Raw genomic sequence first — 14,536 nt, 5'->3', positions numbered from 1 at the left:
CAATGATCTCTTCAGTTTTCAGCAATCTCATAGGAGTCACGAATAAAACACCATCCACATGTTTCATTTTTATTCATTTAATTATGAAAATCTGTCATAATTTATTCAGGGGTCACTGGAGTTTTGAGCCTCCTTATGGGAGTCAGTCATGCCAGACTATCACATCATTTAATACTACACTTACTTATTTAACTGTAAAATCGGGAAAGTAAATAATAATTCATCATTTTATTAACTTATTTAAAATAAAGGTGATGTATGGACCATAAGTCACTTTTGGAGTCAGATTTTGGGAGTTGATGATGTAACATCTCATTACATGAATATTTAGCTACCTAAATAGATTATTACATCAGGGACTTTATATGAATCTCTTAGATCTTCCTTGTGTTTCAGTTTCTCTGGTGTTGTCAATTATATGCTGGTGATCCTTTGCTCTATGTCTAAAATCCATCTGGGAGCAAGTACATACCATGTCCTTCCTTTTGTGACTGTGTTACTTCTTTCAGGATGGTTTCTTCAAGTTCCATCCACTTGCCTGTGAATTTCAAGATTCCATTGTTTTTGTTTTTGTTTTGTTTTTTTTTTCCCACAGAGTAGTTTTCCATTGTGTAGATGTGCCATCATATCTTCTTTATCAATTCTTCAGTTGAGGGGCATCAAGTTTGCCTCCAGGTTCTTGCTGTTACAAATAATGCAGCCATGAACACAGCTGAGCACATGTCTTTGTTGCATGGATGTGGAACCTTTGGGTATATGACTAAGAGCGGGATCAGTGGGTCCTGTGGTAGACTGATTCCCAATTTCCTGAGGAACCACCACACTGACCTCCAAAATGGCTGTGCAAGTTTGCACTCTGACCAGCAGAGCAGGAGTGTTCCCGTTTCTCCACATCCTCTCCAGCATAAGTTGTCATTGGAGTTCCAAATTTTAGCCATTCTGGCAGGAGTAAGATGGTATCTCAAAGTTCTTTTGATTTGCATTTCCCTGATAGCTAACGATGTTGATCACTTTCTTTCGTGTCTTTCAGCCTTTTTGAATTCCTCCATTGAGAATACTTTTCATTTCTGTACCCCGTTTTTTAATAGGGTTATTTGGTGTTTTGATGGCTATTTTCTTTCTTTTTTTGGATATTTTGGATATCAGCCCTCTGTCAGATGTAGGATTGATGAAAATCTCTTCCCAGTCTGTGGGCTGCCATTTGGTCTTGTCAACTGTGTCCTTTGCTTTATAGAAGCTTCTAAGTTTGAGGAGGTCCCATTTACTAATTGTCAATCTCAGTGTCAGGAATTATGTTTTGGAAGGGGTCTTCTATACCAATTTGTTCAAGGGTACCTCCCACTTTCTCTTCTAAGAGGTTCAGTGTGCCAGGATTTTTGATCTGTTTGACTTGAGTTTTGTGCATGGCGATAGACATAGTTCTATCTGCAGTTCTACACACCATCATCCAGTTGTGCCAGCAACATTTGTTGAAGATGACTTACTCCTCCCCTTGTCTAGTTTTAACTGTTTTGTCAAAAATGAGGTGTTGGAAGGTGTGTGCGTTAATATTAGGTTTTCTATTCAATTCCATTGGTCTACTGCTCTATTTTGTTGCCAATACCAGGCCCTTTTCAGGAGTATTGCTCTGTCGTATAGCTTAAGGTTGGGAATGGTGATGCCTCCTGAACTTCCTTTATTGTACAGGATTTTTTTTGCCTATCCTGGTTCTCTTGTTTTTCCATATAAAGTCCATTATTATTATCCTTTCAAGGTTCGTGAAGAATTGTGCTGGGATTTTAATGAGGATGGCACAATATCTATGGATTGATTTTGACAAGATTGCCATTGCTACTATGTTCATCCTACCTATCCAAGAGCATGGGAGATCTCTCCATTTTTTGCTATTTTCTTGAATTTCTTTCTTTAAAGCCACAAAGTTCTTAATATTAGGTCATTTGCTTGTTTGGTAAGCATTATCCCAAGATACGCTGTTGTTTTTGGCTATTGTAAATGAGGATATTTCTCAGATTTCTTTCTCAGCCCCTTTGTTTTCTGAATAAATTAAGGCTACTGAACTTTTTGAGAATATCTTGTATCCTGCTAGTTTGCTGAAGGTGTTTATAAGCCTCAGGTGTTCCCAGGTAAAAGATTTTTTTTTCTTTCTTCTTTTTCTTTTTTTTTTTTTTTTTTTTTTTTGGTGGGGGTTCAATTTTGTAAACTATCATATCATCTGCAAATAGAGAAAGTTTGATTTCTTCATTTCCATTTTGTGTCTCCATGATCTACTTTTGTTTTCTTATTGCTTTAGCTAGTACTTCAAGTAAAATATTAGAGATATGGAGAGAGATGACAGCCTTGTCTTGTTCCTGATTTTAGAGAAATCCCTTTAAACTTCTCTCCATTCAATTTGATATTGTCTGTTGGTTTACTGAATAGTGCTCTTATTATGTTTAGGTATGTTCCTGTTACCCCTGATCTCTCCAAGGCCTTTATTGTGAAAGGGTGCTGGTTTTTGCTGAAGGTTTTTTCAGAATCTAAAGAGATTATTGGGTGGTTTTCTTTTTCAGTTTGTTTATAAGGTGATTAAGCCTACTTGGTTGTGGTGGGTGATTTCTGTGATGTATGCTTGGATTCGGTTTGCCAGTATTTTATTGAGTATTTTTGCATCAATATCCATTAGGGATATTGGTCTGTAATTTTTATACTTAGGTGTGTCATTGTGTGGCCTGGATACCAAGGTGATTGTGGCCTCCTAAAAAGAGTTTGGTAATGAACCTTCTGTTTCTCTTGTGTGGAACAATTTGAGGAGTATGAGATTTAGCTCTTCCTTGATTTTCCAGTAGAATTCTGGACTGAAGCCATCTGGCCCTGGTATTTATTTATTTATTTATTTATTTATTTATTTTGTGTGTGAGTGTGTGTTGGAAGGCTTTTGATGACTGCTTCTACTTCATTAGTGGTTTATAGGTCTATTTAAGTTTTTTGTCTGTTCTTGATTTTATTTTGGTGATGATTATCAAGGAATTTGTTCATTTCCTTTGAATTCTCAAATATTGTGGAGTACAGGTTTTCAAGGTATGACCTGAATATTGTCTGGAGCTCACAGAGGTCACACCTTTATTCCCAGCCCTAGAGATGTATAAAAGTTAGAAGCAGGGGATTGAATAGTCAGTCTGAGAATTCTCCAGCCCCTCCAAGGAGAGGAAGGTGTCTGAAACTTGGTGAGAGTTTGTGGAGAAAGGATCAGTGCTTTCTTCCTGATATGAAGGTAAGAGGTAGTGGCTTGGCTTTCTCTGGGTCTGCTATGTATCTTGCTGCACTCAACATTAATGGCAGCACATGGGAGTTAGCGGAAATCAGAACTCTGTGAGTTGTAGGGTAGCATAGCACGGTCTTAGAGCTAGTACCAGGAATGTAGGTGTTACCACTGAGAAACACTGTCTCAAAAATATACAATTGACATTGTAATTTTCAACAGGATCTAACTCAGTTCAGTCTCTGTCCTAAAAGTAGATGTAATCAAGATGAACATGTCTTCTTTTGTTATTCTTCCATGAAGATTGGAAGGTTACTGAAACCCTGGTTAGATTCCACTGGTCATGGCAATGATTACATAAAATGGAAAGCTGATTAAAGACTATAAAACTAATTATTTAACAATACATAGACAGATGCTTAGAGTTTGAGATGACTTGCAGAATGGGTTTTTACTGTTACCATAGACTCAGTTCAATCTGTTTCCTGATGGGAAATCCAATCAAACTGGTCACATACAAGCTATACCACTACACTCTGATAGGAGGATTAATGAGATTTCCATATCAGCTCAGAATGAATAAAGTGTTTAGATAGGGCTGAGCTTCATTGATCAAATGAATAAGGAAATCTTACAAATGTCTACATGTAATCATGAGAGTAAATCCCAGAATTGAAAATTGGGGGAGAAGTTTTGTTTGCTTGTTTGTTTTGTTTTGTTAATTTTTGTTTTATCAAGACAGGTTTTCTGTGTATTGCTTTGCAGTCTGTACTGGAATTCAATCTGTAGAACAGGCTGCTCTTGAACTAACAGAGATCTGCCTGCCTCTGTGCCCCAAGTGCTGGGACTAAAGGTGTGAGTCACCAATGCCTGTGCATGGACTAGTGTTAGAGATAACCTGAGTCTTTGGTACAATCTGGTCTCTCCCCCTTTCCCACATCTGATTCTCTCAATCCACAGCTGTGAAAGCTCAAGTATGATTGGGTGGGGATATGCTAAATTATCCAATCAGATGGCAGAATATGGCTGAAGGTGGGGATATGAATGGAAGGTGTAAGAGAATATGGGGACATAAGGGTTATCCTGGCCAGGGTAAAAAGAGTTTTTTTTGGATCCTCAAGTCACTAACACAGCTGTTATGTGTGACCTGATCAGGTAAGCCATTTAACCCCATCAGGACATACAACCTTACCAAGGATCTCCAGTCCCTCGGGTCATCTTAGTATCCTTGGTTTTGTTATTATATTTGGTTTTTCTATTTGAAGCTGAAAATCTTATTTAGCCCCTGGTTAGCCTAGAACTCTACATGTAGCTTAGTGTCATGAGAACTGAGTCTTTGTGCTAACCTGCTGTGCCCTTTAAGAGAACGATGAGGTTGCTATATTCAAGGGTTAAGACACACTGAGCAAGTACCTACCAACAACTCCAATCTGGCTTAAAAGGATTTAATTCAATGTGATTATAGACTTGTTCACTGAAGATGAAGAAAATTCTGTAGAAGCCCACAGATGGCCATGAGTCTCAGCAAAGCATCAAGTTGACAAATTGTCAGTACTCAAACTCCTAAAGAGTGGTCTAGGGCTCATCATGGCTCCAGGTCTAAAATATTAGAAATGACAGTGACTGTATCCATTTCACATATCCTCCCAACAACCCCCACTGATTGAGTGCAAAGTAAACTTGGCTGTGGGATTTTTAACTTTGATCTTGAGGATCAAGAAAGACATTTGAAGATGATTTCCCACAAAAGAGTCTAGCTCTTGTTTACTGTTCCAGTCTCTCATTGCCCAGGGCTGTAGTATTCTGGGGAGCAGTGTTTTTGATTAGCAGAATAACAGGAGATCTGTTGCCATGGTGGCTCATGTCTATGAGCATGAGCCCTTTGAGGGACCTATGGCTATGAGAAAGTCAGACAGTGTGTAATAGGTAATACGGGTTTTCCAACATTTCTAGACTAGTGACCAAAGCTCGGCAGGGTTTATGCTATGAAGGGGTAAAGAGTTCTGCTAAAAGTGACTTGTCTGAAAGGGTTAATTCCTCTGAATATTTCCATAGCACCTGTCTGTGTGAAGGTCAAGATGAGTTCGACCTTGACACTCCAGTTGCTGGCAAGAAGTAGTCTGCTCAAAAATGAAGCCTTGGCTATCTCTGCTCTGAATAAGCTACCCATGGAGCTCTTCCCACCACTATTCAAAGTTGCCTTTAAGGGGGAAAACAAACAAAGATCCTGAGTGCTATGGTGGCAGCCTGGCCTTTCAGATGCCTTCCCTTGAGAGCCCCGATGAAGTTTCCTGACCTGGAGATCTTGAAGACTGTGCTGGGTGGCCTTGATTTGATGATTCTGCAGGAGGATTGACCTAGGTGAGTCAGAAAGTGTGACATGGAGGGGAAGAGTGTGGATGGAGAGAAGTTACTACAGAGTTCAGAATGTGGATAGAGTTGAATCAGAGCTTTCTCAGAGAAGTGAATAAATGAACAGAGACAGTGGTGCATGGAGCACACTGCTAAAAGATGTAGTCAACACACAATGAGTCTACTTGGGCCTCTGTAGCCAGCGCCTAGAAAGGGAACTTTTGAGTCTTGGTTTACAGGATGCATTCAAGGGAAGTGGATGTGTGAGGGAAAAGCTGATTCTTTTCATGATAACATCTGTCGATTATCCAGATTATTGATTACCCTTGTCTGTGGACACCAAGATATGGCACGTCAGGCATTTTGTATATCATCTAAAATTGATTACAGGCTCCACACTGCTAATTCCCACCAATGGAAAACAGGAAATTGCTCATGTTCCTTCTGTCTGCCACCTTTCTGCACAGTGTCTACAGCAAAATCAAAGTTCTTAAATGAACTCACTTCTTTCTATATTCCTCTCTTTATTTGCAGTCCCCAATACCAGCCATGGGCTTTGGTAAACCATCAATAAATTACCTATATTTGCTTCTGAAGATCACCCAAAGCCTCATCCTGAAGGATTTGCAGTAGTTTCTTCCAAGTATAGGGTAGTTCAGGCAACATTAAATGTGATCCATGCAATTTTCATGACCTAACCTATTATGCCTTGTGCCAGCTCAATATAATCTTGCAAAATTTTGATCACACAAATCTAGTGTGTCTTCATTCACCTGACATGAATTAATGCACCCTGAGTATTTAAAGAACACAATCACCTAATATGCATTAGTTAAGATTTTTTTTATTGCTGTGTATAAACACAAACAAATTCCACAAGTCTTTTTGTTGTTTTTTGAGAAAGAGTTTCTCTGTGGCTTTGGAGTCTGTCCTGGAACTAGTCTTATATATCCTCTTGTCTCCATCTAACAGAGATCTGCTTGACTCTGCCTGCTGAGTAGTACTCTGCCAGTCAGGGAATCCAACCCCAGTCTCACCAATGACAGGCAGGGGTGTGATATTCACCTTTAAACTATCCAAGAGATCTTATATAGAAGACACTTAATTGGAATGATTCACAGTTTCAGGGGTACAGTCCATTGTCATCATAAGAGAAAACATAATTGAAAGAAGAATGGGATGCTGGTTTCATCTTGGTACACAGGCTACAGGATATCCTCTAACACACTTGCTCATATTCTGAGCATGGGAACCATGAAAGCCCATCATCAGTGATAATCTTCTTCCAAAAATGCAAATCTAACTGCATCAATGCCTCACCTAATAGTACCACACCCTATGACATCGTCGGCCCAATCACACTCAAACCATCATGTTTCCTGAAGCAGGGCCTTTTTCATGATGGTAACTTAAGCAGCTGATTACGACCCTTTTTCCCATTGCAATACACTCAGAAAAAACTATTCATTTTACTCTAGTCTGAAGGCAAAAAACATGCAGAAAACATGAAATTTTTGTTGTCCTGTGAATGCAATGGATAGTTTACTCCATGACATAAATGTACAATTTTAAAACTCTAAGGACATAATTTTTCATCTTCTGGTATTTTTAGATCATTTGTGATTTTTGGAGTGGGTTATATTTTAAATCAAATTGCAGTGTTACAGATTAATGAGGTCTGTTTATTAAATATTTCTGTAAAAATAATTGGTATCCTCAAATAAAGTGTTTAAGATACTTGGTCTAAAACATGTACTGAAGGAATACATTCATTTATTTAAGAAGGGATATTCAAGAGAAGCAACAATCTGGGATCAAGGACACCTATGTAATAAAGAGTGAGCCTGTCACAGAAACATAATTCTGAAAAGCTAGAAGTGCAGCTGTTCTATTGTTTACCTTTCCAATGAGAAATAACTCCATAGACTTAAGAGATAAATAAAGAATATCTTTGTAATGATAGCATGCATCTTTTTCTGGCTAATGGGCAAATAGGACATAGCCTAAAACAGATTTGTTAGGGGATTTTGAGACAGGGTTTCCCTGTGCAATAGCATCAGTTGTAGTGAGACTAGCTGTGTTCTTGACATTGGTTTCAAACTCACAGAAATCTGCCTGCCTGTGTCTCCTGAGTAATGGGGTTAAAGGCAAGCAACACCACAACCTGGATCCTAAAGCAGACTTTTGCATTACATAGATACTGCAATTTTTAAATTCTTTCAGGGTCAGATTACAACTGAAACGTTGAAGAATTGAAATAGTAATAAAAAACAGCAAGTAAGGCCAGGAAAACAATTAAAGACTTCAACCAAAAAAAATTCTATCTTGATTATTTAATAGTACATGAGTACCAAGAAACAGACGTTCACACTTCACTGACAGGTCTTGAGGTAGAGGTGTGTGAAGATGAGGGAAAGAGGAAAGGCAGAACAAAGAAAAGATAAAACCTGGGGAAGGGAATGTCTTGGCTTAAAGTATGTCTTATTCTAAGTAAGCTTCTTATCAGGAATAGCTTCCTGTTCCCTACTTTAGGGGGAGATGGAAGAAATGGGAGAATTTCAGGAAGTCAGGAGGAGTTATCTTTCAATTTGACCAGCTCATGAGAAGGCTACTCACACATTGCATCATGAGGAGAACACAGTGCATCTAGGGAACTTTACTATGTCCTCAGTGCCTTTGGACCGATAACCCCAGCTCCATGTAGTGGGAAGAGTAGTGTTCACAAGATATGAAGCAACCCCTCCACCAAGGCTCTGGATTCCAACAATTACATTCTCTCCTATGCATCTTCATTATGTTAAAGGACAAAATCTATTTAATTCTCAATACCTGTGGGGTCTAAGTCTAGGTCCCCAGGCTGGTACTGAATTTGCTAAGCTCATTAATGGGTTTGAGAAGGAGCTATGTTCCTTCTTTATGAGTCAGGACCTAAACATATGACTTTCTTGCTCAGTCAACCCCTCAACACTACAGTGTTCATCTTTTCAAACACTTCTCCTCTGGGCTCATCTTTCTCATCTGGCCGAAATATGATTTTCTCTAGAAGAAAACTGGACCACCTGGCAAATCATTCCAGTAGTTCCCTCTTAAGCAGCTAGAGAATGACTTCTTCTATGATGTGAGGGATGGGCCTAGGGGCTGTTTGTAAATCAGGAGTTCCTCCTTTGACATGATTTGCAGCCAAACTCCTACAGAGACATATAGGGATACAAAAAGAGATAATTTTTACATAGCTTAACATTGAGTTCAAGTGAACTAAATTTGCTCTTTACTTGGTTGTCACAGGCACTTAAAATCAGGAAAGAGAAGCAGGATCCAGATGACAAAGAAGATAGTAGCTCTTTCTCCTCCTAGAAAGCTGGATGATGGCTCTAAGAATTTAGGAGTTTTAGCCTTGAAACTAGGAGCAAATGCTTGGAAAATGAACAGTAATGAAAACAGTAGTCTTCCTAGAAAGTTGAAGAGTTGGAGAGGAATGAAACTAGGAAGTTTGTATTTATGAGCAATATTGTTAGTGAACACATGTTCAGTACCAGGTAAAAATAAAAAGAAAGCAAAAACTAACTGCATTATTTGAGGTTCTCTGCATGAACAGGGATGGTAGGATGAAACTCTGTATACATGTAATACATGGTTTTATTATAATATCTCATAGGCTGTGGTCCAGGTAGTTAAAAAATTGGCTGCCTAACAATGGGTATCTGAAGACTACAGCAGTTGTTTAATTCACCAGGATGTATGTCTCACCTGGTCATCATTATACTCTTAAAGTCCAAAGAAGAAAGCTTTAAAGCTAGTAAAGTAATAAACTTGGTAGCCATAGCTAGGGCAAGCAGAAACAGAAGGAGAGCCTCCTCTTTCAATACCCTTTATACATGCAGGATACCACCAGATGGTGCAACTCATATTAAGGTGAATCTGATTCTTCTTTATGTGTTTTGTTTTATTATTGTATTTCATTTTTGATTACTGACAGCCTCCTTAGTTCTGATATTAAACATTTGCACTGCCACCAAGTAGTTAAAGATGGATCTCATCATCTAATTCCATATAAAGCTTCCCTGAGTGGCTTTGACAGTTCTGGAACACATTCTGACTGCCTGTCCTGTCTGAAATCCTATATGCGAACCCATTCCAACTTGTCATGGGTACAGAGAGCTCAAATAACAACTATAGTCCCTAAGATATTATTTTTCCTACCATAGGTTGTCTGGGCCTTTTTGGTGGAATATCTCCTATCTAAAAGCAATATATTTGGGACCATACAGGCTTATACACCTTTCAGTCAGGGGAATACATGCAAGAATGCCGTTCCTTAAGGCAGATAATATGTGCAGTTATGGAGTGTCTTTAGTATTAGGGGGAAGTGATTCCTATTTGCTCTTTATACATATTAATAGAACACCTCTGCCATTGTTCCACCTTTTGGTTGACTAAAGTTTGACATATGAATTAAATGGAGCATCCAGTATTTGTTGTGAGATAATCATCTTGTCCCTCCCTGTGGCATAGATCATGTCCATTTTGGGTGGAGACAGGGCCGGATGTGACCCGGGGGAACTAATTTTCAGGAGGATACTGGGGAGAACTCTCTTGCCTGCAGCACAGGAATAGCTTCCTGGGACCAAGAACCTGCTGGAGCTCTTCTGTCTATGTTGTAAGATATTTTTTCCCTGAATAAACATCTATTCAGCCCATTTTTTTTCTCCTGATCCTTATCGAACATCAATATGTGGTGTCAGAAGAGGAATCTGGATTTATACTTGACCTGGTTTTCACCAATGCAGCAGACGTTGCTCGCTTCCCACCCCATCCCCAAATGGGCAGGGTGTCTTGCCTAACCAGGTCACCATACCACAGCATGTGGGACATTTGCCTCTGCCCTACAACTTTACCACCACCTCAGCCCTGAGAAAGCTCACACTGCTTCTCATCTTTTGCCAATTCCCCACTTTGCATTTGCAGCTGTGGCGCATATTGCGCCTGCCAAGCTGGTGTGTTTCCTGTGGCCCAAAGGTGCCAGGAAGAGATAACACCAGTTAGACCTGGGTTCCCCGAAATTTGCACAAAGCTCCTTTCACTCATTCGTTTAACAAAATTTTGCTTGCCCTTTTTGTTTATTAAGAGCTATTCTTCAGGGACCAAGATCAGAAGGGATTGTCTGCTGCCGGATGCGACTTGGTGGGAAACATACAGGCATTACCACCACAAGCTGAGTTCAACAACTAAAACTGTCAAAGTTCAAGGACAGCAGAATTACACCTAAGGTAAATGCAATATTCTTCACAATTTAAGATGATAAAATATATGGATCAATTGTTCCATACATAGGGTGGATAATCTTATGATGCAAGACTTTAGAAATTCCTTTACTTCATATATAGAAGGAAATTTAACAGAAGAAAATCATGGCTTAACCAATATATACATTTTTTTTCTTTTTTTTCATTTTTGTAAAGGCAATGGGTATCAACCTGATGAGAAAAAGATTCAGAATATTAGAGATGCAAATATACAGCTGACATCTAGAATGCAAAACATGGAACATAAAAATGACCAACTAGAAAACAGAATTTGTTCTATGTCAAATGCTTCAATAACCAAAACAGAAACTGTGCACTGCATTAACATGCTGTCAGAAACAGCTAATTCCTGGGTGAACGAAGCTGCTAATAAGGTTAAAAAACTGGAACATCCGATGGAAAGACTATCAGAATCCGTTCCATGTCTGAGGATAATGGAAAGCTATCAGATAGAATATTGTTTCTGGAAGGCAGTTTACATGCCATTCAGATAATATCTAATAAGGAGAATATTAAAAATATGGAATCATTTGTATTTGGAGAAAACAAGAGACATAGTGATTCAATGAAGTCTCTAGAAAGTTTTGTGGTTCAAGATGAGATACTCAAAGAAAGAATGCTGAGTAGATTTCAGTCCTTAGAAGACGGCTGAACCCTGCCAAGTAAGGGTAAGACAGCCTTTTTACCTCTTTGCTTTTGCTGTGGTCTGTCAGGTACTCTAGGCCTTAGCAAAAACTGGTTATACCAACCTTGAGGTGTGACCTTGAATATCCAGGTAGCTGTTTCTGTCATTGCTTCACCTTTTGAAGTTGGCCACCCACACTTCCTGCCTACCCTAGTATTGTTATTTTCCTTCTCAGGTCTTTGATGAGGTTCAATATTAAATTATCACAAGTATTATTCTCTTTCCTAGTCAGATATATTTCTTAGTAGAGTTAAGCTTTCCAGCTTTGGACAACACTATTGTAATCCCCGGTTTTGACTTCATCCTTGTACTAGATAGTTAGGTCTTAAGTTCATATGTCCTCAATTTTCCTTTTCTTAGAGTACACTTGTTATTCACTGTTTTGTATCTAGTTTTTGTATCAAGCCTAAATATTTTCTTTAGACTAAAATGGGGATTTTGGGAGAGATATTCACTTTTTTCTGCACCTGTGGCATAGACCATGCCAATTGGGTGGAGACAGAGCAGGAGTTACCTGGAGGAACTAAGTTTGAAGAGGGGCTCAAAGAGCTCTATTGCCTGCACCACAGGGACAGGAGTACATCCGGAGCCAACCTTGGGACCAGGAACTGCTAATATTCCTATTTCTATATTGTAAGTAATTTCTCCCTGAATAAACATTGATTCAGCCTATTTGTTTCTCCTTATCCATATTAAGCATCAATAAAGGAGAGCTGGTATGTACCCCACATAAGCAGAAAAACGAGCCAAGAGTTCAAGAGTGCAGAGGGTGCAGAGATGCGCAGGGGAATGCACCACAGTAAGAAGGTACACTCAGGATTTAAATAAATAAATAAGATATTCACTTCAGCTACAAAACCTCTGAGTAAGAGTCATTGATAAGAGGAAAAATGAAAAATAAAAAAGGAGAGAGTTGTCAATATTAAGGATGTCTTAGAATATCAGAGAAAGAGACTAAAGGTAATGTTCAAAGAAAATTCGTAATAAGGTTGGAGGAAGATGTAAACTGTTTGCTGTGGGCTCTCATATCTACAAATATAAATTTTAATTTAGTAATATGTGTTAAAATTTTGATCATACCAGGTTAATTGCTTAAAAGTTCCATTTATTTCTCTAAAGACAATTATATGTACTTGCTGAAAAGTTCTAGAGTTTGTCTTCAATATGGCAAGACCAGCCACTTGGGCAAAATATTGTTCTTGCCTGGAGTGTTTGGATTTATGCTGTATGAACTGGACATGCAGGACCCACTGGAAAGTGACTGCTGATACAAGATGGACATTGTTGTAAGGTTCCTTCTTCATGGCACAGTCTGCTAGACAGTCTGAAGGATGTGGAGAAAAGGTTCTGACAAACTGCCAACACAGGTAGGACATTCTTATATTTCTTGCTTTGCTGAGAAGTCTGCCAGACACAAACTATGGCCTATAGGCTGAAGACGGAATATTACAGATGAACATCGGATATGACCAGGCGAGTTGTCCCTTTCAATTCTAGAGTTTATATATTATCCTTCTGTGTTCTTTGAAGGAGTTGAAGACTGATAGTTAAGGTTATAGTATTCCTTGGTTTGGATTAAAGTTACATATATAACTTTATACTCATAAAGATAGGGTAGATCATAGAATTTTACCTTTAAATGTTAGTGGTGATTCCTGTTATAAACCTAAGTTTTATTACAAGAATATATCTAAAACAATAATGGTTTAAAAATTTATGGGGTCTGATGCTAACAGCCCTCAGATCAAAATTTATCTCTGACCTCTGGTTATTAAATTCAGATAATGAGACAAATCAGTAGTCGTTTTAATGTAGATGGTATTAATATGCTTTTTGGCTAAAGATTTAAAAATTCAAACTAGTTAAAAGGATACAATTAGTAACATCTAGAAATTAACATAAATTTAACAGTCACTCAGGTCATAATAGGTTTAAAGGCATAAACATTGCTTTATTTTTGATATTACAAAAAGACATTACAGGATATGCAATTGTTTTTAAAAACAGATTTAAATGTTCAAATTTATAAGGTTACAGGATATTGGTGCTTTTATTATATTGTTAATGTTTGTACTTAAATCAAAGGTCTAAAATTGAAGGTCACAGCCATAAGCTCTATATACTTACCAACAGTTGAAATGCTCATTTTATGATACAAAAGGCAATGCATCCTTGTTTTGTTAAATTAGGTAAGTTTAAGCTATTTGATAAATTGAGTCAAATAGGAGGTTCATGTTTCCATAAAAGGTGTTTCAAATTAAAAATCAGTATTTTTAAAGGTAAACCTGACAATACAAAGTTCTAATTTTATAAAAGCTGTTTAATCTGTTATAAAATGTGAAGAAACACAAGTTACTAGCCATCCTTATCAATTAACTCTTGGTTATAATCCAAACTAAGTATTAATGATTAATAACAGGGATAAACCTCACTCTGTCACCTATACATGTTCTAAATAATTAGCTTAAAACAAGTAACTGAAGCAATGTTGTCTATTTATATATACAAGAAAGACTTCTAATAGTACAGAGATCTATAGAATAAGGCATTTAAATGTGAACTGTAATAATATCAGATGTAAAATCACAGATCCTAACAATGACCCTAGGCCTCTAAAGAAGATTATGGGGCAACATGGATTGTTATGACACTGACCAGGGAGCAAGATGCTCAAATACATTGTCTGTTGACAGGTTAAACCCAGCTTAGACTTTTTAGAGGCTGCAGGGAACTGAAAAATTGCTTGCACCACCTTGGCCAAGACAAAATAAGGTGTAGAAATTTCCATGTCCCTCTTCCACAAAGAAAAAGACAAACAAACAACAACAAAAAACTTAACTCTCTCACATTATGTACTTTGTGAAGAACTTCTGCCCTCAATGACATAGAAAATTGTTCATGGCTAGGAGTACATTGACTGGTCCCTGTCTTTTTTATTTTTTTGTAGATTGGACAGTT

Source organism: Phodopus roborovskii, unplaced genomic scaffold (genome assembly GCF_943737965.1).
Source record: "Phodopus roborovskii unplaced genomic scaffold, PHOROB, whole genome shotgun sequence".
In the NCBI taxonomy this organism is placed as follows: domain Eukaryota; kingdom Metazoa; phylum Chordata; class Mammalia; order Rodentia; family Cricetidae; genus Phodopus; species Phodopus roborovskii.
This window is presented reverse-complemented; position numbering follows the sequence as displayed.